At 47.0% G+C, this 23,596-nt stretch overlaps 1 protein-coding gene across 3 annotated transcripts in view; it reads right to left on the bottom strand.

The window, feature by feature from the left end:
- ARMH3 (armadillo like helical domain containing 3) overlaps positions 1-13,593 on the bottom strand; it is a 227,652-nt gene extending 214,059 nt beyond the window's left edge. Inside the window, exon 1 of one of the 3 annotated variants that reach the window (XM_038009495.2) lies at positions 13,416-13,588. The gene's annotated coding sequence lies outside the window, so the exon portion shown is untranslated. Of the gene's footprint in view, positions 1-12,864; positions 13,228-13,415 lie in introns of those variants that run through there. The other 2 variants (XM_038009496.2, XM_073019294.1) reach the window with 2 other exon arrangements.
- Positions 13,594-23,596: the final 10,003 nt, after the last annotated feature.

Genomic DNA, 23,596 nt, shown 5'->3' on the forward strand with positions numbered 1-23,596 from the left:
CTACTAAAAATATGAAAAGTAGCCAGGTGTGATGGCAGAAGCCTGTAATCCCAGATACTCGGGACACTGAAACAGGAGGATGTCTTGCGCCCAGGAGGCAAAGGTTGCAGTGAGCTAATGTCACTGCATCCAGCCTGGGCAACAGAGCCAGACCTTGTCTCAGAAAAAAAAAAAAAGAGAGAAACACAAGTAAATAGTTTGGGGAAAAAAAACATATGTAGAGATCAGACATTTATTCATTCATTCACCCGACAAATATGCATTGAGTACCTTTTAGGCACAGGCACTAGGAACACAGCAGTAAGCAAGACAGAAAATATCCCTTCTCTCACAGAATTTTCATTCCAGTAGAAGGGAAACAGACAACAAATAAGATAAACTGAGACAGTGGTAAGGGCCCTGAAGACAAACTGCAAAGGGAACTACTCTCATCTGGGATTAAAGTAGGCCTCTTTGAAGAAGTGGCACTTGGGCTAAGATCTGGAATAACAGGAAGAAATCAGCCAACTAAAAATCTAGGGAAAAGTGTTCAAGATAGATGGAATGGCAAGTGCAAAGACTTCAGGATTTGAATGCACTTGGCGTGTTCAGGAAACAGAAATGACACCGTGCCTAGACAGAGCACAGACATTCCTTTTCTGAAATGTTTTGTAAAGTTTATTAAAGTTGGTCTTTTGTGTTTGTGAATTTTTTTAATATATAAGAATCCAAATATCCATCAGCAGTAAATGGGACAATTACGATACAGTCATACAATAGAATACCATATAGAAATTTACAAGAGCCCACTACTGATACATGAAGCAATGTGAATAAGTTACAGAGAAAATACTGAATGAGGGCCAGGCGCAGTGGCAGTGGCTCACGCCTGTAATCCCAGCACTTTGGGAGGCTGAGGCAGGCGGATCACCTGAGGTCGGGAGTTCAAGACCAGCCTGACCAACATGGAGAAACTCCGTCTCTACTAAAATCATAAACAATTAGACGGGCATGGTGGTGATTCCTGTAATCCCAGCTACTCCAGAGGCTGAGGCAGGAGAATCACATGAACCCAGAAGGCGGAGGTTGAGGCGAGCCGAGATTGCGCCATTGCAATCCAGCCTGGGCAACAAGAGTGAAACTCCGTCTCAGAAAAAAAAAGAAAATATGTAATGAAAAATGTCCAAACCAAAAGAGTACAACCTGATGATTCCATTTACATGAAGTTTTTAAAAGACAAAAGTAATCTATGATGACACAGGAGAGGTGGGGAGATGATTGGGAAGGAGCACAAGGAAGCCTTCTGAAGTGCCGGAAATATACTCAATCTCTAAGCGAAGGTCACAAAAATGAGTACACACGTTAAAATATCATTAAGTTGTATACTTCACATTATGTAAAACAGTCCTTAATCTAAAAAAAAAGTACATGTGTGTTCTCATATATATGAAAATTTAACAGAACCAGTGCAGAACACTAGAACAATGCAGAACAGGTGAGTAGGGCCCCCAGGCTTGAACACTCAGGACAGTTATCTAAAATGACAACCAGGCCAGGTGTGGTGGCTCACACCTGTAATCCCAGCACCTGGGAGGCTGAGGCAGACAGGTCACCTGAGGTCAAGAGGTCAAGACCAGCCTGGCCAACATGGTGAAACCCCATCTCTACTAAAAATACAAAATTAGTGGAGCATAGTGGTGCATGCCTGTAATCCCCGCTACTTAGGAGGCTGAGACAGGAGAATCACTTGAAGTCAGGTGGTGGAGGTTGCAGTGAGACGAGACTGCACCATTGCACTCCAGCCTGGGCTACAAGAGCGAAAAATAAAAATAAAATAACAACTAGAGTCTATTTAGCTCTTATTATGTACCAGGCACTGTTTTAAACACTTTATACATATTAACTCATTTTATCCTCATAACGACCCTATGATTCAGAAAGTTTACAATGAGAAAACTAAAGCATGAACTGGAAAAGAAATAAAGAAAAAGAGAGAGAGAAAGAGAAAGAGAGAGAGGGGGGAGAGAGAAAAAGAAAGAAAGAGAGAAAGAGAGACAGAAAAGAGAGAAAGAATGGCCGGGCGCGGTGGCTCAAGACTGTAATCCCAGCACTTTGGGAGGCCGAGACGGGTGGATCACGAGGTCAGGAGATCGAGACCATCCTGGCTAATATGGTGAAACCCCATCTCTACTAAAAAATACAAAAAACTAGCTGGGCGAGGTGGCGGGCGCCTGTAGTCCCAGCTACTCCGGAGGCTGAGGCAGGAGAATGGCGTAAACCCGGGAGTCAGAGCTTGCAGTGAGCTGAGATCCGGCCACTGCACTCCAGCCTGGGCAACAGAGCGAGACTCCATCTCAAAAAAAAAAAAAAAAAAAGAAAAAAAGAAAAGAGAGAAAGAGAGAAAAGAAAAGAGATGGGCCAGGCGTGGTGGCTCACACCTGTAATCCCAGCACTTTGGGAGGCCAAGGCGGGCAGATCACCTGAGGTCAGGAGATCAAGACCAGCCTGACTAACATGGAGAAACCCCATCTCTACTAAAAATACAAAATTAGCCACGCATGGTGGTGCATGCCTGTAATCTCAGCTACTCGGGAGGCTGAAGCAGGAGAATCGCTTGAACCCGGGAGACAGAGGTTGTGGTGAGCTGAGACTGCGCCATTGAACTCCAGCCTGGGCAACGAGCGAAACTCCATTTCAAAAAAAAAGAGAGAAAAGAAAAGAAACGTGTCCAGATAAGTGAGTGTAGGGATGGCCGGGCGCGGTGGCTCAAGCCTGTAATCCCAGCACTTTGGGAGGCCGAGACGGGCGGATCACGAGGTCAGGAGATCAAGACCATCCTGGCTAACCCGGTGAAACCCCGTCTCTACTAAAAAAATACAAAAAAAAAAAATCTAGCCGGGCGAGGTGGCGGGCGCCTGTAGTCCCAGCTACTCGGGAGGCTGAGGCAGGAGAATGGCGTGAACCCGGGAGGCGGAGCTTGCAGTGAGCTGAGATCCAGCTACTGCACTCCAGCCTGGGCGACAGAGCGAGACTCTGCCTCAAAAAAAAAAAAAAAAAAAAAAAAAAAAAGTGAGTGTAGGGACTCAAACCCAGGCAGCCTGATATTAGAGTTCCTGTTCTTCTCCACTATGCTATACTGTATCTCAAAAAGCAGAGGATGAGCAGGAGCAGAGTCATCTATACATAAACAAAGCTGAGGGCCTACAGAGAATCTGTGAAGAGATTCTACGTGAGTAAGAGGGAGTATGTACTCATTGGCTTTAATGAACAAACTGTGAAATGTCCAGATATCTTGAGTAGTCACCACTCTAGTTTGTCAGTGGGTGAAGATGCCACAGTAGAAAGTAAAAGATAATTATCTGATGTATACATCTGTCTGTAAATATAGGTAATAGTAAAGTGAAACAGAAACAGACAAATTCACAGGAATGGCAGAAAACTTGGAAGGAAAAACTGGAGAAGAATCCGAGTGTCTAATCAAGTTGATAGACATACTGATACATCCAATATGGTAATTTTTTAAGGATAAAACACCCTAATGTCCACTACAGGATTTAACTGATACTTTTTTTAAACTCTCCCACTATCTTTGAGGATTTTTAACTTTTTTTCACTATTTTAATTGAGTATAGTCAGTGCTCTGAGGATAATTCTCCATCAAAACTTGATAATGAATGGAAAGATACTATAAAACAGGACAGAAAAAAGAAATGGAAAACAAGTCAAGTAAGAGTCTACAATCCTCAGCTTAGGAGAGAGTATGTTTTAATACTGATGAGCTGTGATCACCTATTTCAGAATCTCCTGGGGTGCCTCCTAAATATGTAAACTCTTAAGCCTTCCTACCCTTCTATTGAACCAAACTTTTTTTTTTTTTTTTTTTTGAGAGACACGCTCTGTCACCCAGGCTAGAGTGCAGTGGCATGATCTCAGCTCACTGAAACCTCTGCATCCCAGGCTCAAGTGATCCTCCCACCTCAGCCTCCCGAGTAGCTGGGACTACAGGCATGCACCACCATGCCTGGCTGATTTTTGCATTTTTTTGTAGAAATGGGATTTCACCATGTTGCCCAGGCTGGTCTCAAAACTCCTGAGCTCAAGTTATCTGCCCACTTGGCCTCCCAAAGTGCTGGGATTACAGGCATAAGCCACAGTGCCTAGCTTGGGTCTACATTTTTAACAATCACTCCAGATGAGTGATCTCAACTGGTGCAATTTTGTCTCTCAGGGGACATTTGTCAATGTCTGGAGACATTTTTGATTGCCACAATTGGGAGAGGAGGTACTACTGGCATCTACTAGGTAGAGGCCAGGGATGCTGTTAAACATCATACAATACTCGAGGCAGCCTCGCACAACAAAGAATTATCCAGCCCAATATGTCAATAGCAAAGAGGTTAAAAAACCTTGCCCCGGCCGGGCGGCGTGGCTCACACCTGTAATCCCAGCACTCTGGGAGGCCGAGGCAGGTGGATCACGAGGTCAGGAGACCACCCTGGCTAACACGCTGAAACTGTCTCTACTAAAAATACAAAAAATTAGCCGGGCATCTGGGCGGATGCCGGTAGTCCCAGCTACTCGCGAGGCTGAGGCAGGAGAATGGCGTGAACCCGGGAGGCGGAGCTTGCAGTGAGCCGAGATCGCGTCACTGCACTCCAGCCTGGGCTATAGAGCAAGACTCCGTCTAAAAAAAAAAAAAAAACCCTGGCCGGGCGCGGTGGCTCAAGCCTGTAATCCCAGCACTTTGGGAGGCCGAGACGGGCGGATCACGAGGTCAGATCGAGACCATTCTGGCTAACACAGTGAAACCGTGTCTCTACTAAAAAGTACAAAAAACTAGCCGGGCCAGGTGGCGGGCGCCTGTAGTCCCAGCTACTCTGGAGGCTGAGGCAGGAGAATGGCGTAAACCCGGGAGGCGGAGCTTGCAGTGAGCTGAGATCCGGCCACTGCACTCCAGCCTGGGCGACAGAGGGAGACTCCGTCTCAAAAAAAAAACAAAAAAAAAACAACCCTGCCCCAAGTAATTCTGATGACCACTAAAGTTTGAGAGGTACTCATCCAAGCCTTAAACCAGACTTGGAAAAGGAAGGAGTATCTAGACAGAGAATACTGAAAGAATGAATGAAACCTCTGCAGTCCCTGAAAAAGGCATGAAGCAATACTCACCTTACCACATCTCATTCTCCCCGCATTAAATCACACTTCCTTTGGGATTGTAGCCCATTTCCCCATATGTGAAAGAAGATCACTACAAGACACACTGACTATAGTATCCACAATGCTTAGTGATGGAGATGAAAGTCTTAATATAGCTATCTGTCCAAGACTTGTGGCGAAGTCAAATAAAATATTCCCATTATCTGACCATGAGCCATTCACCCAATACACAAAGGAGGCAACACGTTTTTGTTTTGTTTCATTTTGAGACAGGGTCTCACTCTGTCGCCCAGGGTCGTGAAATGGCATTTCAGCTCACTGCAGCCTCCGTTTCCTGGGTTCCAGCAATTCTCCTGCCTCAGCCTCCCAAGTAGCTGGGACTAGAGGCGCATGCCACCACACCCAGCTTATTTTAGTACTTTTTTTAGAGACAGGGCTTCACCAAGTTGGTCAGGCTGGTCTCGAACTCATCTTTTTTTTTTTTTTTTTTTTTTTTTGAGGCGGAGTCTCGCTCTGTGGCCCAGGCTGGAGTGCAGTGGCCAGATCTCGGCTCACTGCAAGCTCCGCCTCCCGGATTTACTCCATTCTCCTGCCTCAGCCTCCCGAGTAGCTGGGACTACAGGCGCCCACCACCTCGCCCGGCTAGTTTTTTGTATTTTTTAGTAGAGACGGGGTTTCACTGTGTTAGCCAGGATGGTCTCGATCTCCTGACCTCGTGATCCGCCCATCTCGGCCTCCCAAAGTGCTGGGATTACAGGCTTGAGCCACCGCGCCCGGTCTGCCTCGGCCTCCCAAAGTGCTGGGATTACAGGCATGAGCCACCGTGCCCGGCTGAGGGAACATGTTTATATCAAGCCAGAAATAGTCTTCTACCCTGACTTTCCAGTAAGTCTCCTGTCCTGATCTCCTAAAAATTCCCTAGTTCCTCTAGATACAAGGGTTTTTTAAAAAACCTTTCAGCAAAAGTTACCTGCTCCCTAAGCCTTTCTGCAAGGCCTACCATACCTGGAGGTAAACATTAGCACTATAAGAACTTAAGAGAATGCAGTTTTTCTACCTCCAAGCCCCAGCCCTTCAAGCTATCTCCTAATATGCCTCCCACTTTCTTTTTTTTTTTCTTTGTGAAGAATGTGGGCATCATTCTTTCTTCCTTTCTAAAAGCCCCAGGTATTTAGCTCACTTACACACTTACCAGGTATTTAGCTCACATCCTACTGTTCCACATGGTTCCTTGGCACAGCTTTTTTCAGTAGCATGGGACAGGTTCCCCCAATTCCACCCAAAAGACTGGCTCTAAGACAAGCAAATAACCCCTTTCTATTTTAATGAATTTCTACTGCTAGTCACTCCAAGGATTCTATATCTCCAAAATAAAAATAGGGCTTAGCACAGTGGCTCACGCCTGTAATCCCAGCACTTTGGGAGGCTGAGGCAGGCGGATCACTTGAGGTCAGGAGTTCCAGACCAGCCTGGCTCACATGGAGAAACCCCATCTCTACTAAAAATACAAAAATTAGCCAGGCATCACGGCAAGTGCCTGTACTCCCAGCTACTTGGGAAGCTGAGGCAGGGGAATTGCTTGAACCCAGGAGGCAGAGGTTGCAGTGAACCAAGACTACACCACTGCACTATAGCCTGGGGGACAGAGTGAGACTCTGTTTCCAAAAAAATAAAAGAAAGAAAGAAAGAAAATAGAGTAGGGCCTGCACCTTTTTTTTTTTTTTTTTTTTTTTTTTTTTTTTTTTGAGATAGGGTCTCTATCACCAAGGCTGAAGTGCAGTGGCACAATCATGGCTCACTGTAGCCTCAGTGATCCTCTGACCTTAGCTTCCTGGGTAGCTGGGACTACAGGCACGTGGCACCAGGCCTGGCTAACTTTTCATATTTTTTGTAAAGATTGAGTTTCACCATGTTCCTCGGGTTGGTCTCGAACTCCTGGGCTCAAGCAATCCTCCCACCTAGGCCCCACAACGTGCTAGAATTACAGGCATGAGCCACTGCACCCAGCCCCAACCTATTTTTACAATGAGGATATTACTTTGCTCAAAGTAACACAACTAGTAAGTGATAAAGCCATTAAATCTTTCTCTCTGGTAGCGCTTCTCCCCATCAGAACGTCCTGTTAGTGCAAAACATCAGGAGCTAACTAGACCATTAAAAATCGGATTCACTGTAATCCCAGCTACTCAGGAGTCTGAGGCACGAGAATCGCTTGAACCTGGAAGGCAGTGGTTGCAGTGAGCTGAGATGGCGCCACTGTACTCCAGCCTGAGCGATAGAGCAAGACTCAGTCTCAAAAAATAAAAAAAAAGATTCAGTTAAAGTAACACTTCTATGGAAACTCCAAACTGATATCCATAATATCAACACTCCCATTTTATCCAAGAAAAGTCAATCAACTCACCAAACGTGGTGGCTCATGTCTGTAATCCCAACACTTTGGGAGGCCAAGGCAGGTGGATCACTTGAGGTCGGGAGTTCAAGACCAGCCTGGCCAACAGGGTAAAACCCCATCTCTACTAAATATACAAAAATTAGCCAGCCTGGTGGCACATGCCTGTAGTCCCAGCCAGTCAGAATGCTGAGGCACGAGAATTGCTTGAACCTGGGAGGAAGAGGTTGCACTGAGCTGAGATCGTACCACTGCACTCCAGCCTGGGTGATAGAACAAGACTCCATCTCAAAAAGATAAAAAAAAAAGAGGCCAGGCACAGTGGCTCACGCCTGTGATCACAGCACTTTCGGAGGCCAAGGCAGCAGATCACTTAAGACTAAGAATTCAAAGCTGTCCTGACCAACATGGTGAAACCCCGCCTCTACCAAAAATATAGAAATTAGCTGGACATGGTGACGAGCACCTGTAATCCCAGCTACTCAGGAGGCTGAGGCAGGAGAATCACTTGAACCCGGGAGAGGGAGGTTGCAGTGAGCCAAGATTATGCCACTTGTACTCCAGCTTGGGCGAAAGAGCAAGACTCTGTCTCAAAAAAAAAAAAGAAAGAAAGAAAAGTCAGCCAGGCACGGTGGCTCATGCCTGTAATATCAGCACTTTGGGAGGCCGAGGTGGAGGGATCATCTGAGGTAAAGAGTTCGAGACCAGCCTGGCCAACATGGTGAAACACCATCTCTACTAAAAATACAAAAAGTAGCTAGGTGTGGTGGAGGGGGCCTGTAATCCCAGCTACTCAGGAGGCTGAGGCAGGAGAATCACTTGAAGCCAGGAGGCGGAAGTTGCAGTCAGCCAAGATCGGGCCACTGCACTATAGCCTGGAGAACAGAGGGAGACTCTATCTCAAAAAAAAAAAAAAAAAAAAAGAAAAAAAGAAAGAAAAGTCAGTCAACTCAGGACATCACCTGATAAGCATCATCCCTATTTTCTAGAAGCTAGGACAGAACCAGACTGATTAAGGAAGCACACGAACCACTACAAGGCAGGGTCCGTAGCTTGTGTGCTCTAGACAATGTTCCCCTCAGAATGGGTGTTCATTCTATACCTGAAAGTGGAAGTAACTCAGAGACTTTCCCAAGACTAAGAGGCAAGTGGCAAAACCAAGACTTTTCCAGGTATCAGCCACAGTCTGTACCTACTACAGGTCAACTAGCTTCACAGAAGACAATTCAATCTGGTCCCAGCAACATCTACTGAGTTTGCCTAATGTTACAAATGGACAATGAAGATGAGTTCTCATTCATTTAAATAAACATGACCACTTTAGGTTCCCTTTCAAGTTATCCTACACAAGAAGGAATGCATTCCTCCTTCCGAAGGGGGAACCAGTTCCAGATTGACAGGATTTCAGGAAATTCCAATTGGAAACTACATTTTCTGACACATCCCAGAATGAAAATTCATGGTAAGATCTTCTCAATGAGCAGGAGATTCCTATAAATTAATACTGTCTGTCTCCTGCTCCAGCCCTGAACTTCCTCACACAGCACACCGTCACTCATATCTTCTCATTTCTTCTCCTGTTCAATTATATAAGCCTCATGAACACAATCTCAATTAAAATGAAAATTATAAGATAAAGTCCCAAAATAATCTTCTCCCCAGCCCCCGCCCCCACCCAATCGAAAGGCAGTTTCCCTCCTTGCCCAAGCTGGAATGCAGTAGCACAATCACAGCTCACTGCAGCCTCAACCTCCTGGGCTCACACGACCCTCCCACCTCAGCCTCCTGAGTAGCTGGGACTACAGGCTCACACTACCACACCCAGCTAACTTTTGTATTTTTTGTAGAGACAGGGTTTTGCTATCTTGCCCAGGCTGGTCTTGAACTCTTGAGCTCAAGCAATCCACCAGTCTCAGCCTCCCAAAGTGCTGGGATTACAGGCGTGAGCCACCTCACCTGTCCCCATAATCTTCTTAAAGGAAGCCCAAAAGGTACCTGTAATCTTACAAAGTAAACTGATTTCCTGCTACTTTAATAACACTTATTCAGATCTTATAAATAACACAAGCATAGTGTAAGACAGAAAGGGACCAAAAAATTACTAAGTTACAGTCCCTGCCTTGAGAAGCTCATTATTAAGTGGAGGAAGTGCATAATCTGCTACTTCCTATAGACAAATAAAAAACATTATTTTTTCCCCAAGACTTTTTTCATATATGCCCTCACTCAGAGCTGGTGCCAATATATTAAGTTCACCAGGTCTCTCACTTACAGCTGCCTACTAAGGTCTCCATCTGTACATCCTACAAGCAACCTGAGCTTGGCATACCACACCATATCCCCTATGCCTCTTTCCATACCCTAACCTTTAAAAACTTGCTCTACTTTTTCTAATCCATATCTTGCCAATGAAATCCCCACACATCCACTCTCTGAAATTAGAAATCCTAGCCCACTCTCTTCCTAAGAAGCTGAATCAATCTCAGAAGTACAGTATTTCTAAAATCCCCTCCTCTTCATTCCCACAGCTACACTTTCTTCAGACTCTCTGTCAACTGCAACAACTCTTAATCAGTCTCACTGCCTCATTTTTCATTACTTTAATCTGCATTTCTGTCACTCCCTAACTTTAAAAAACTCCTCAGAAGCTAAAAAAAAAAAAAAAAAAAAGAGAAAAACAATTCCAATGACTCCCCATTTTCTTTTCAGTCTCACCTCCTAGCAATTTCCCCACCACACATCTTGTTTTGGACAAATTTCTGAGATTTAAAATAATTTTTTTCCTCTCACACCCTCATCAAGCCTTTGCAGGTACTGTTCTCTCCAAATGAAATGCCCTTTTTTTTTTTTTTTTTTTTTTTTGAGACAGAGTCTCGCTCTCTGTGGCCCAGGCTGGAGTGCAGTGGCTGGATCTCAGCTCACTGCAAGCTCCGCCTCCCGGGTTTACGCCATTCTCCTGCCTCAGCCTCCGGAGTAGCTGGGACTACAGGTGCTCGCTGCCTCGCCCAGCTAGTTTTTTGTTATTTTTTTAGTAGAGACGAGGTTTCACCGTGTTAGCCAGGCTGGTCTTGACCTCCTGACATCGTGATCCGCCCGTCTCGGCCTCCCAAAGTGCTGGGATTACAGGCTTGAGCCACTGCGCCCAGTCTTTACTTTTCTTTTTTAGAGACGGCGTCTCGCCATGTTGAGCCGGCTTGTCTCAAACTCCTGGGCTCAGGCAATCTACCTGCCTAGGCCTCCCAAAGTGCTAGGATTACAGGTGTAACCCACCAGACCCAGTCAAAATGCCTTTTCTTACTTGTGCAACCTCCTACTCATCCTTCAACACCCAACTCAAGTACTTCCTCCTGCAAAGATTTCCCTGCCTCTCCCAAGCAACAGCAGTATTCCCTTCACACTGTATAAATGCTTTTTTTTTTTTTTTTGAAACGGAGTCTCACTGTGTCGCCCAGGTTAGAGTGCAGTGGTGCGAGCTCGGCTCACTGCAAGTCCTGCCTCCTGGGTTCACTCCATTCTCCTGCCTCAGCCTCCCAAGTAGCTGGGGCTACAGGCGCCCACCACCACACCCAGATAATTTTTTGTATTTTTAGTAGAGACAGGGTTTCACTGTTAGCCAGAATGGTCTCGATCTCCTGACCTCGTGATCCACCCGCCTCAGCCTCCCAAAGTGCTGGGATTACAGGCATGAGCCACCACGCCCAGCCTAATGCCTTTATGTGGCTATGTAACACAAAGTAATAAAAAATTTCATATCGATATGTTTATCTGATGTCCTTGAGGAAAGATACTCATAATTTCTAACCTAAATCCCAGTTACATAGTAACTGCTCAATAAATGTGTTGAATAAACAGTTCACCCTCCTATATCCTGGATCAATTTCTGGCCATTTTCTGCAAATGTTACAGATTCCTAAACTGTGCTCAATGTGAAATTCCAAATTTCATAATGACTACTTTGGAGTTTCCACATTGTTTTAATTATACAAATGTTGAACAAGTCCGCTGGGAACGGTGACTCACGCCTGTAATCCCAGCACTTTGGGAGGCCGAGACGAGCGGATCACGAGGTCAGGAGTTCGAGACCAGTCTGGCCAATATGGTGAAACCCCGTCTCTACTAAAAATACAAAAATTAGCCGGGCGCGGTGGCGCGCGCCTGTAGTCCCAGCTACTCAGGAGGCTAAGGCAGAAGAATCGCTTAAATCCGAGAGGGGGACGTTGCAGTGAGCCGAGATCATGCCACTGCACTCCAGCCTGGGCGACAGAGCAAGACTCCGTCTCAAAAAAAAAAAAAAAAAGTTGAACAATAAATTATAAAACCTGAAAGTCAATGAAAACACCTTAAAGGCTTCTCTAGTCACCGAAATGGGTATTCCCCCTTTACAGTCGTAACAAGAGGGATCTCTCTTTCCCTCGACTGTATTCTGATATCCTGAAAGCCTTCACATAGAAGCTATTGCGCACACAAATCCAACTGAAGGCACACCCAAAATAATTCCAATCCTGCTAAATTACGGGCAGGGACACAAATCATATTTACCCTAGTGTACAAAGTAACTAAAGGATAGCAAAGAAAAAGCTCTCACTAAGCTCACTTTTTCTGGCCGGGCGCGGTGGTAATCCGAACACTTTGGGAGGCCGAAGCAGGTGAATCACCTGAGGTCAGAAGTTTGAGACCAGCCTGGCCAACACAGCGAAACCCCATCTCTACTAAAAATACAAAACTTAGCCGGGCGTGGTGGCTCACGTCTGTAATCCCAGCTACTCGGGACGCTGACAGAGAAAGAATCTCTTGAACCTGGAAGGCGGAGGATGCAGTGAGCCGGGATCACGCCACTGCACTCCAGCCTGGGCAACAAGAGTGAAACTCCGTCTCAAAAAAACGAACAATAAAATGGCCTGTAATCACAGCACTTTGGGAGGCTGAGCGGCCGGATCACCTGAAGTTTGGAGTTCAAGACCAGCCTGACCAACATGGAGAAACCCCATCTCTACCAAAAATACAAAATTAGCAGGGCGTGGTGGCGCAAGGTTGGGGCAGGAGAATCGCTTGAACCCCGGAGGCGGAGGTTGTGGTGTGCCGAGATCGTGCCATTGCATTCCAGCCTGGGCGACAACAGCGAAAACTCCGTCTCGGAAAAAAAAAAAAGAAACTTTCTGGAGAGGAAGAACTGTGGATGATCCAGTAACACACATTTGGGTCTGGCTCAAGTTTCTGCTTCCCCATTCGCCAGGGGCAGCAAGCCTCAGCTTCTCCTTCTCCAGGGGACCAGGTTTCTCTCTACTTGTTCCTTCCCTATACCCTCCTGGGAACAGGTTCCTTTCCTGGGCCCTCACCGAGTAACCCGAAGAAAACACAGTAGTTTCACTGATTCCGTGTGAAGGGTGGGTTAAAGCCTGTCAGAGCCTGGAGAGGGACAGTACTGGAGCCCTTCCAGGACACCTGAAGACTTCGGACAAACCGGCTTTCCTCTAGCCCTCAGATTCTCAGAGGTGCCTTGCCCCACGCCCGCACCCCAGGACCAAGAACAACGGGAGGAGTCTCTCGAGGCAGCTGGCGGGGTCAAAGGTCAGCGCCTGGGAAGCCAGAAGGCCTCGCAGGGATAGGGGAGAGGGAGTGACGTGACCGGGACCAGTGGTCCAAGGGACTGGCTGCTGGAGGAGCGAAGCCGTTTCTCTCTAGGCTCGGCAGCCCCCAGGCCCAGCCCTCACCGGCACACGCAGCCTCAGCAGCCGTCCTCCCTCCCTCTCCCCTCGCGTCTCCGTCTTCCCCTCGGCCAGCGCAAGCCCCGCCCCCAGAACCGCCTAGGGGCCAAGGCCTAGTATGGCAGGACCCACAGGGTTGGTGAGGTTCGAGGCCCGAGCCGGGCCGGGCCGCCGCCGCTTACCGAGCCCGCGGCTCCTCCTCTACCACCCACGCCGTTCCCGGGCCCGCTCGCTCCCGACGCTACCGACACCGCCGCTGCTCCGGGCTCACGGGCGCGCTCCCGAACTCCCCGACCCTTCCCGTGTCCCCGCACCCCGCCGGGTCCTAAAGCCTGGCGCGCAATGGGTTAGTCCACGCCCGCTTCCTGAGACCGGCTCAGACCACGACTCCCAGCAAGCATCGCAAAGACTACAACTCCCGAAAGGCATCGCGAGAAATAAATTCGCAATGGAAATGTCTATTGAGGGCCTACTGGATAGCAATAGCAGTTTTCCGAAACATGGCCGACTCTTTGACTTCAGCAATTTTACTTCTAGGAATACATGTATCTAGAAATACTGGCGAAGTTTGGAAAGATATATTTTCCAAATGTGTATTACAACTTTGTACGTGAAAAATTGAAAACAAACTCATTCTTTCAACAAATATGTGTATGCCTGATATGTGCAAAGCAGCGTGCGAAGCTCTATTAACTTGGCCAAAACCTGTTTTCTTTTCTTTTCCTTTTTTTTTTTTTTTTTTTTTTTTTTTTTGAGACAGGATCTTGCTCTTGCCCAGGCTGGAGTGCTGCAGTGGCACAATTATAGCTCACTGCAGCCTCCACCTCCTAGGCTCAAGCAGTCCTCCTGCCTCTGCCTCTGAAGTAGCTGGGATTACAGGCAGGTGCCACCACTCCCTGCCTCTGAGTCTCTGTTTTCTTTTTTTTTTTTTTCTTTGAGATGGAGTCTCACTCTGTTGCCCAGGCTGGAATGCATTGATGCGATCTCGGCTCACTGCAAACTCCGCCTCCCGGGTTCAAGAGAGTCTCCTGCCTCAGCCTCCTGAGTAGCTGGGATTACAGGAGTGTACCACCACGCCAGGCTAATTTTTGTATTTTTTAGTAGAGACGGGGTTTCACCATGTTGCCAGGCTAGTCTCGAACTCCTGACCTCAGGTGATCCACCCGCCTCTGCTTCCCAAAGTGCTGGGATTACAGGCATGAACCACCGCGCCCAGCCTGACTCTCTGTTTTTTAATACACAAATGGAAGGTTTAAAAAGATGTGCTGTGAGATAACAGCAGGAATACTATTAAAAAGAAAAAAAAAGTAAAAAAATTAAAATAAGTCGGGCGCAGTGGCTCACACCTGTAATCCCAGCACTTTGGGAGGCTGAGGCGGGTGGATCACCTGAGGTCAGGAGTTTGAGACCAGCCTGGCCAACATGGTGAAACCCCATCTCTACTAAAAATACAAAAAATGGCCAGGCGTTGTGGCAGGCCCCGGTAATCCCAGCTACTCAGGAGGCTAAGGCAGGAGAATCACGAACTTGGGAGGCGGAGGTTGCAGTAAGTCAAGATTGCGCCATCGCACTCCAGCCTGCGGGACAAGAGCGAGATTTCGTCTCAAAAAAAAAAACAAAACTTAAAATTAGAAGATGTGCTAGACACTCACTATGTGTATGTGTGTATATGTGTGTGTTTCAATTCTTATAATGACTTTATGAATAAGTACTTCAAGGTTCTAAGTAATTAAATACTAGCTTGCCTGATGTTCTAGAGTTTGTAAGAAGTGGAGAAGAGGCCAGGGGCGGTGGCTCACGCCTGTAATCCCAGCACTTTGGGAGGTCATGGGTGGATCACTTGAGGTCAAGAGTTCGAGACCAGCCTGGCCAACATGGTGAAACACCCTCTCTACTAAAAATATAAAAATTAGCTGAGTGTGGTGGCAGGCACCTGTAATCCCAGCTACCCGGGAGGCTGAGGCAGGAGAATCGCTTGAACCCAGGAGGTGGAGGTTGCAATGAGCTGAGACGTGCCATTGCACTCCAACCTGGGCAACAGAGTGAGACTCCGTCTCAAAAAAAAAAAAAAAGAAGTGGAGAAGAGTTCTGTGGGCAGCAAGCCACCCAGGTGCCGCGGCAAGAGACCAAAGGCACGAGCTATTCCAGTATAATTATTTAAAATAATTAAAATAAGAATAGTTATATTAGAAATAGAACATAGATGTGATTATATATGTGTTTGTTGTTGTTGTTGTTGTTGTTGTTGTTGTTTTTGAGACAGAGTCTCGCTCTGTCACCCAGGCTGGAGTGCAGCAGTGTGATCTCGGCTCACTGCAAGCTCCGCCTCCCGGACTCATACCATTCTCCTGCCTCAGACTCCGGAGTAACTGGGACTACAGGAGCCCGCCACCACGCCCGGCTAATTTTTTGTATTTTTAGTAGAGACAGGGTTTCACCGTGTTAGCCAGGATGGTCTTGATCTCCTGACCTCGTGATCCGCCCGCCTCAGCCTTCCAAAGTGCTGGGATTACAGGTGTGAGCCACAGTGCCTGTAATTTAATTATTATTCATTAATAATATATGAATATTATTAATCATTAGTTTGTAGCATTACTCTTTTATTAATAAGTTCTGTTTTACAATTATAACTTACGAAAACCAGGCCATACAGAGTTAGGAGCTGAAGGGACTCAGTGAGAAGTGACCGGAAGGCAAGAGTGTCACGCCCAGCCAGGGCCACTAGAGGGCTCCTTGGACTAGCAGTAGCGCCAGCGCCTGGGAAGGCACCTGTTACTTAGCAGACCAGGAAAGGAAGTCCTCCTTTCCCCCCGGGAGTTAGAGAACACTCTGCTCCACCACCTCTCGGTGGGAAGCCTGACATCAGCCAGGCCTACCCGCAGCCATCTGGAGGCTTAAACGTGACCGCTGTGTTTCAGCAGTCACGCTCCTGCTTCACTTTCATGTTCCGCTCTGTACACCTGGCTCTGCCTTCTAGATAGCAGTAGCAGAACTAGTGAAAGTATTAAAGTCGTTGATCTTTTCGAGAAATGCATAGAAGAAATGATGATGTAAGCTGTCCCCTCTCTCTCTCTCCGCCTCGGCTACCAAATAGGGAAGGGCCCCCATCTGGTGGACACATGACTTGCGTGACCTTACCTATCGTTGGAGATGACTCACACTCCTTACCCGACCCCTTGCCTTGTATACAATAAATAGCAGCGCAGCCAGGCACTACCAGTCTCCGCGTCTTGGTGGTAGTGGTCCCCCAGGCCAAGCTGTCTTTTCTTCTCTTTGTCTTGTGTCTTTATTTCTACGATCTCTTATTTCTGCACATGAAGAGAAAACCACAGGCCCTGTAGGGCTGGACTCTACAGAGTTCAAACCCAGATCTCTCAAGAAAGTCCTCTCAATCCAGAAGTTCAGGTTTTACCTTGGTAGAGTTTTATTTTTCTTGTCTACTTACATAGTAGTTTAAGACATGATTGGAGGTGAAAAAAATTACAGTTCTACTCTAATAGAATATAAAAGAGGCCGGGCGCGGTGGCTCAAGCCTGTAATCCCAGCACTTTGGGAGGCCGAGACGGGTGGATCACGAGGTCAGGAGATCGAGACCATCCTGGCTAACACGGTGAAACCCCGTCTCTACTAAAAAATACAAAAAACTAGCCGGGCGAGGTGGCGGGCACCTGTAGTCCCAGCTACTCGGGAGGCTGAGGCAGGAGAATGGCGTGAACCTGGGAGGCGGAGCTTGAAGTGAGCTGAGATCTGGCCACTGCACTCCAGCCCGGGCAACAGAGCCAGACTCCGTCTCAAAAAAAAAAAAGAATATAAAAGAGTGGGCACAGGCAAGAGAAAGGTATCATTAAGTGAACCCCAGCAGTTCTTGAATACCAGTTAGAAGCCTGTGTTCAGCTGAAAGAACCCTATTCCATACCCGATTTTTTTTTTTTTTTTTTTTTTTTGAGACAGAGTCTCAGTCTATTGCCCAAGCTGAAGTGCAATGGCGCCATCTTGGCTCACTGCAACCTCCGCCTCCTGGGTTCAAGTGATTCTCCTGCCTCAGCCTCCCAAGTAGCTGGCATTATAGGCATGCGCCACCACACCCAGTTAATTATTGTATTTTTAGTAGAGACGGAGTTACTCCATGTTGGTCAGGCTGGTCTCGAACTCCTGACTTCAGGTGATCTACCCATCTCGGCCTCCCAAAGTGCTGGGATTACAGACATGAGCCACCACGCCCGGGTGTGCCTGATTTTTTTTTTTTTTTTCTTTTCTTGAGACGGAGTCTGGCTCTGTCGCCCAGGCTAGAGTGCAGTGTTCCAATCTCGGCTCGCTGCAACCTCTGCCTCCTGGGTTCAAGCCATTCTCCTGCCTCAGCCTCCTGAGTAGCTGGGACTACAGGCGCCCACCACCACGCCTAGATAATTTTTTGTGTTTTTAGTAGAGACAGGGTTTCACTGTGTTAGCCAGGATGGTCTCAATCTCCTGACCTCAAGTGATCTGCCCGCCTCGGCCTCCCAAAGTGCTGGGATTACAGGCATGAGCCACCGCGCCCAGCCACCTGATTTCTTTTTAACAAAATTATTTTTCTGGCATGCTGCCATGGCTCATGCCTGTAATCTCAGCACTTTGGGAGGTCAAGGCAGGAGGACCACTTGAGCTCAAAAGTTTGAGGCCAGCTTGGGAAATATAATGAGATCTCATCTCTACTAAAAATTTAAAAAATTAGATGAGTGCACCTGTAGTCCCAGCTACTTGGGAGGCTGAGGTTGGAGGATTGCTTGAGCCTGGGAGGTAGAGGCTACAGTGAACCACTGCACTCCAGCCTGGGCAACTGAGTGAGACCCTGTCTCAAATAAAATAAAATAAACAACATTTTTCCCCTTGGCACCTACTGAATATCCAATCCTGGGAGCAGTAAAAAGAGAAATAACGATCCTGAGAGTATATTGTAACAAAGTACAGGTACAGAGATAGAGATATATACAATTAAATGTTTTAAATCTCAATGAATACAGGCTGGAGTACAAAGGTTCAAGTTGTAAACGCCTTGAAAATTCAGAGAAGGGAAAATGTCATGTCAATCTCCAGAGGCTTTCTGAGAAAGGTGAACATTGAGTCAAGGGTTAGAGGAGAGGAGAAAAAGAAAGAAGGTATGAGAATGGAGCAACACAATATATTGCCCATATCTATGCCAGGGAAGTCAATTTCATACAGATGCAGACTAGAATAAACATAGAAGGCCATATACTGAGTAGGTAAGAGCACTACCTCTGGAAAACTATGAAAAGGGATCCCAGATCTGCTACCCACTAACTCTATGACTGAGCAATTACTTGAGCTCTCTGAGACTTACTTTCCTCATCTGGAAAATGGGGATAATAAAAACCCTATGTCATATTGTTTAGGTTATTCAGCATCACTAGGTGCAGGTTTCAAGGACTGTAGTTCTTTTTTTTTTTTTTTTTGAGACGGAGTCTTGCTCTGTTGGCCAGGCTGGAGTGCAGTGGCACAATTTCAGCTCACTGAAAGCTCCGCCCCCCAGGTTCACGCCATTCTCCTGCCTCAGCCTCCTGAGTAGCTGGGACTACAGGCACCCACCACCACGCCTGGCTAATTTTTTTGTATTTTTAGTAGAGACGGGGTTTCACTGTGTTAGCCAGGATGGTCTCAATCTCCTGACCTCATGATCCACCCACCTCAGCCTCCCAAAGTGCTGGGATTACGGACGTGAGCCACCGCACCCAGCACTTTAGTTCTTGATCAAGAGATGCGGGCCGGGTGCGGTGGCTCATACCTGTAATCCCAGCACTGTGGGAGGCTGGGGCGGGTGGATCACCAGGTCAGGAGATTGAGCCCATCCTGGCTATCATGGTGAAAACCCGTCTCTACTAAAAATACAAAAAATTAGCCGGGTGTGGTGGCATGCAACTGTAGTCCCAGATACTCAGGAGGCTGAGGCAGGAGAATGGCTTGAACCCGGGAGGCAGAGGTTGCAGTGAGCCCAAATCGCACCACTGCACTCCAGCCTGGGTGACAATGAGACTCCCTGTCAAAAAAAAAAAAAGAGAGAGAGAGAGAGATGCTAACAGGCTGGGCACAGTGGCTCATGCCTGTAATCCTAGCACTTCAGGAGGCCAAGACTGGTGGATTACTTGAGGTCAGGAGTTTGAAACCAGCCTGGCCAACATGGGGAAATCCTCTCTCTACTAAAAAAGTATACATATACAAAAATTAGCCGGGCATGGTGTCAGGTGCCTGTACTCAGGAGGCTGAGGCAGGAGAATCGCTTGAACCCAGGAGGCGGAGGTTGCAGTGAGTAGAGATAGTGGCACTGCACTCTAGCCTGGGCAACAAAGCAAGAGCCCACCTCAAAAAACAAGAGAGAGAGAGAGAGAGAGAGAGATGTAAAGTTAGTAAGAAGTGGAGAAGCGGCCGGGCGCGGTGGCTCAAGCCTGTAATCCCAGCACTTTGGGAGGCCGAGACGGGCGGATCACAAGGTCAGGAAATCGAGACCATCCTGGCTAACACGGTGAAACCCCGTCTCTACTAAAAAATACAAAAAAACTAGCTGGGAGTGGTGGCGGGCACCTGTAGTCCCAGCTACCTGGGAGGCTGAGGCAGGAGAATGGCGTAAACCCGGGAGGCGGAGCTTGTAGTGAGCCAAGATCCGACCACTGCACTCCAGCCTGGGTGACAGCACGAGACTCCATCTCGAGAAAAAAAAAAAAAAAAAAAAAAGAAGTGGAGAAGCATTTGAACCCAGATCTATTAGGAAACACATCTTAACACAGAAGTTCAGGTTCTTCCTTGGTAGAGTTTTATTTTTCTTGTCTACTTACACAATAGCATAAGACACGATTGGCCAGGTGCAGTGGCTCACACCTGTAATCCCAGCACTTTGGGAAGCCAAGGCGGGTGGATCACCTGAGGTCAGGAGTTCGAGACCAGCCTGGCCAAGATGGTGAAACCCCATCTCTACTGAAAGTACAAAAATTAGCCAGGCGTGGTGGTGGGCGCCTGAAATCCCAGCTACTTGGGAGGCTGAGGCAGGAGAATCCCTTGAACCTGGAGGCGGAGGTTGCAGTGAGCTGACATCGCGCCATTGCACTCTAGCCTGGGTGACAGAGCAAAACTCCATCTCAAAAAAAAAAAGAAAGAAAGAAAAGAAAAAGAAAGAAAGACATGATGAGCAGTGTTTTTTGTTTGTTTGTTTTATTGAGACGCAGTTTCGCTCTTGTCCAGGCTGGAGTGCAATGGCGTGATTTCAGCTCACCGCAACCTTCCGGCTCCTGGGTTCAAGTGATTATCCTGTCTCAGTCTCCTAAGTAGCTAGGATTACAGGCATGCACCACCACGCTGGGCTAATTTTGTATTTTTAGTAGAGACAGGGTTTCTCCGTATTGGTCAGGCTGGTATAGAACTCCCGAACTCAGGTGATCCGCCTGCCTCGGCCTCCCAAAATGCTGGGACTACAGGCACGAGCCACCGCACCTGGCCAATTTGCAGTTTTTTTTAAAAAAAATCAAAGTTGTACCCTAAAAGAACATAAAAAAGTGGGCAGGGGCAAAAGAAAGGTATAATGAAGTGAACCCCCGTAGAAGGTATAATCAGAATTTATTAATAACAGGTGCTATCTTGCAGTGCAGTGATCAGCTTGTATAGCACCAGAGATCATGGTATCTTGAACAAATTGTTCCTGCTAAAAAACAATTGTGGCCAGGCACGGTGGCTCACGCCTGTAATCCCAGCACTTTGGGAGGCCGAGGCGGGCGGATCACCAGAGGCCAGGAGTTTGAGACCAGCCTGGCCAACGTGGCAAAACCCCGTCTCTACAAAAAATACAAAATTAGCTGGGTGTGGTGGTGTGTACCTGTGATGCCAGCTACTCAGGAGGCTGAGGTGGAAGAATTGCTTGATCTGAGGAGGCAGAGGTTTCAGTGAGCCAAGATTGTGACACTGCACTCCAGCCTGGGGAGACAGCAAAACTCTGTCTCAAAAAAACAAAACAAAACAAAACAAAAAAACAGTTGTGCCTCCTACTTCTTAGTCTTCAGTGAGTGTCTTGGTTCACGATCATTTGCCACACCTATTCTTCCTTTCTCCTGAAGATTCTGTGAGTCTGCTATATTCTTCTAAATAACTTCATTTTTGCTTAAGACAGCCATGGTCTCTTTCTGTAAGTTTTTTTTGTTGTTGTTATTGTTGTTGTTGTTGTTTAAGAGACAGGATGCTTGCCATGTTGCCCAGGCTGTAGTGCAGTGGCTATTCACAGGCACAGTCATTGCACATTGCAGACTCCAAGTCCTGGCCTCAAGCAATCCTCTCGCCTCAGCCTCCTGTGTAGCTGGAACTGCATGCTTGAGCCACCGTGCCTGGCCTACTTCTGTAATTTTTAAGGAAAAGTTTTCTAAGTGATATCATACACACAAACATGTGCCCATGAAAATGTAATGATTCCTTCACCAAACATCTGTTGGAGACTTTCTTTGTGTCAGGTTCTACTCTAAATATGAGGATATGATACAAAAACAAAAGAAATCTATGTCAACTAAGAGCAATTGAAGCAGGAACAGTTTGGGGCAGGAAGATGATGTTTAGGACATGTTGAGATTGAAATGTCTGTGAGATGAGCCATTCAGGCAGAAATAAATATTTAGTAGACATTTGGATACTCTTTTTTTTTGGAGCTTAGCAGAGACGTCTGGGCTGTAGGCAAAAGAAAAAAAGAAAGGGTCTCAAGATGGAATCAGGATATAAGAGGAAGAGCACATTTAAAGGATGATGGAGGGGCCAGGTGCAGTGGCTCACGCTTATAATTCTAATATTTTGGGAGGCTAAGGCAGGCAGATCACTTGAGGCCTGGAGTTCGCGACCAGCCTGGACAACCAACATAGCAAAACCCGATCTCTACTAAAAATACAAAAAGTAGCTGGGCGTGGTGGTGCACTTCTGAAATCCCAGTTACCAGGGAGGGAGACTTAGGCAGGAGAATCACTTGAACCTGGGAGATGGAGGCTGCAGTGAGCCAAGATTGTGCCACCGCACTTCAGCCTGGGCAATGGAGCAAGACTCTGTTTCAATAAATAAATAGGCCAGGCACAGTGGCTCATGCCTGTAATCCCAGCACTTTGGGAGGCCAAGGAGTGTGAATCACAAGATCAAGATATATCAAGACCATCCTATCCAACAAGGTGAAACCCTGTCTCTACTAAAAATACAAAAATTTCCAAGACCGTGCTGCTGCACTCCAGCCTGGGTGACACAGCGAGACTCCATCTCAAAAAAAAAAAATTAGCTGGGCGTGGTGGCAGGTGCCTGTAATCCCAGCTACTCGGGAGGCTGGGCAGGAGAATCGCTTGAACCCAGGAGGCAGAGGTTGCAGTGAGCCAAGATGGCACCACTGCACTCCAACCTGGGCGGCAGAGTGACACTCTGTCTCAATCAATCAGTCAATCAATCAATCAATCAATAAAGGATGGAGGAAGATGAACCAAAGGCAAATAAAACTCTGAAGGTAGTGCTATCTATAAAAAAAAAAAAAAAAAAAAAAGGAAAACCAGCCAGGAAAGATGCAGTGGAAACCACAGGAGGGACTTTCAACGAGAAGGCTGTCAAGTAAAAATGTCCTTGAAGACCTCAGCAAAAGCTACTTCAGGGAAATAGTGGATTGATAGAAGGAAAGAAAGTGGAGGTGGCAAATGTAGCATCCTTGCACGAAACTTGACAGAGAAAGGAAAGGGGGAGGGAGTGATGGAGGTGGAAGTGGGGAGATGAGGATGAAAGAATGAATTCCAAGACAGGAGAGAGGAGAGGGTATTTCTATGTTGATGGCAAGAGGACGGAATGAGGCCAGTGAAACAGAAATGGATGCAAGTTCTCAAGGAAGGTAGGGGCCAGGGAGGAGAGGCAGGGCTCATAAAGAGGGATTGGCCTTGGAGAGAGGAGGAAAACTGCTCACCTGAAGAGGCGGTCAAGATGTGGAAGGAGCCCTACATAGAAATCTGTAGGTTTTACTGCTTCTAAAGTATGTTTCTCTGTTTTGGTTTGGGTGATGAGTTGTTGATATGATAAAGTGACTTGGTGCACTGACTCTGGAGCCAGAGTGCCTGTGGTTGGAATCCCACCTCCACCACTTACTACCTGCTTGATCTTAGTCAAGTTACTTAATCTCTCTGTGCTTCATCCTCCTTATCTGTAGAAGGGATTAGGGGATAGAAAGGGCTGTTACATAGTGATATGGAAGTGGTTTTCTTTTCTTTCTTTCTGTTTTTCTCTCTTTCTTTCTTTTTTTAAATTTTTATAGAGACAAGGGCTCCCTATGTTGCTTAGGCTGGTCTCGAACGCCTGGCCTCAAGCAATCCTCCCACCTCAGCCTCCC

The sequence above is a fragment of the Chlorocebus sabaeus genome, chromosome 9, assembly GCF_047675955.1.
Source record: "Chlorocebus sabaeus isolate Y175 chromosome 9, mChlSab1.0.hap1, whole genome shotgun sequence".
Lineage (NCBI taxonomy): Eukaryota > Metazoa > Chordata > Mammalia > Primates > Cercopithecidae > Chlorocebus > Chlorocebus sabaeus.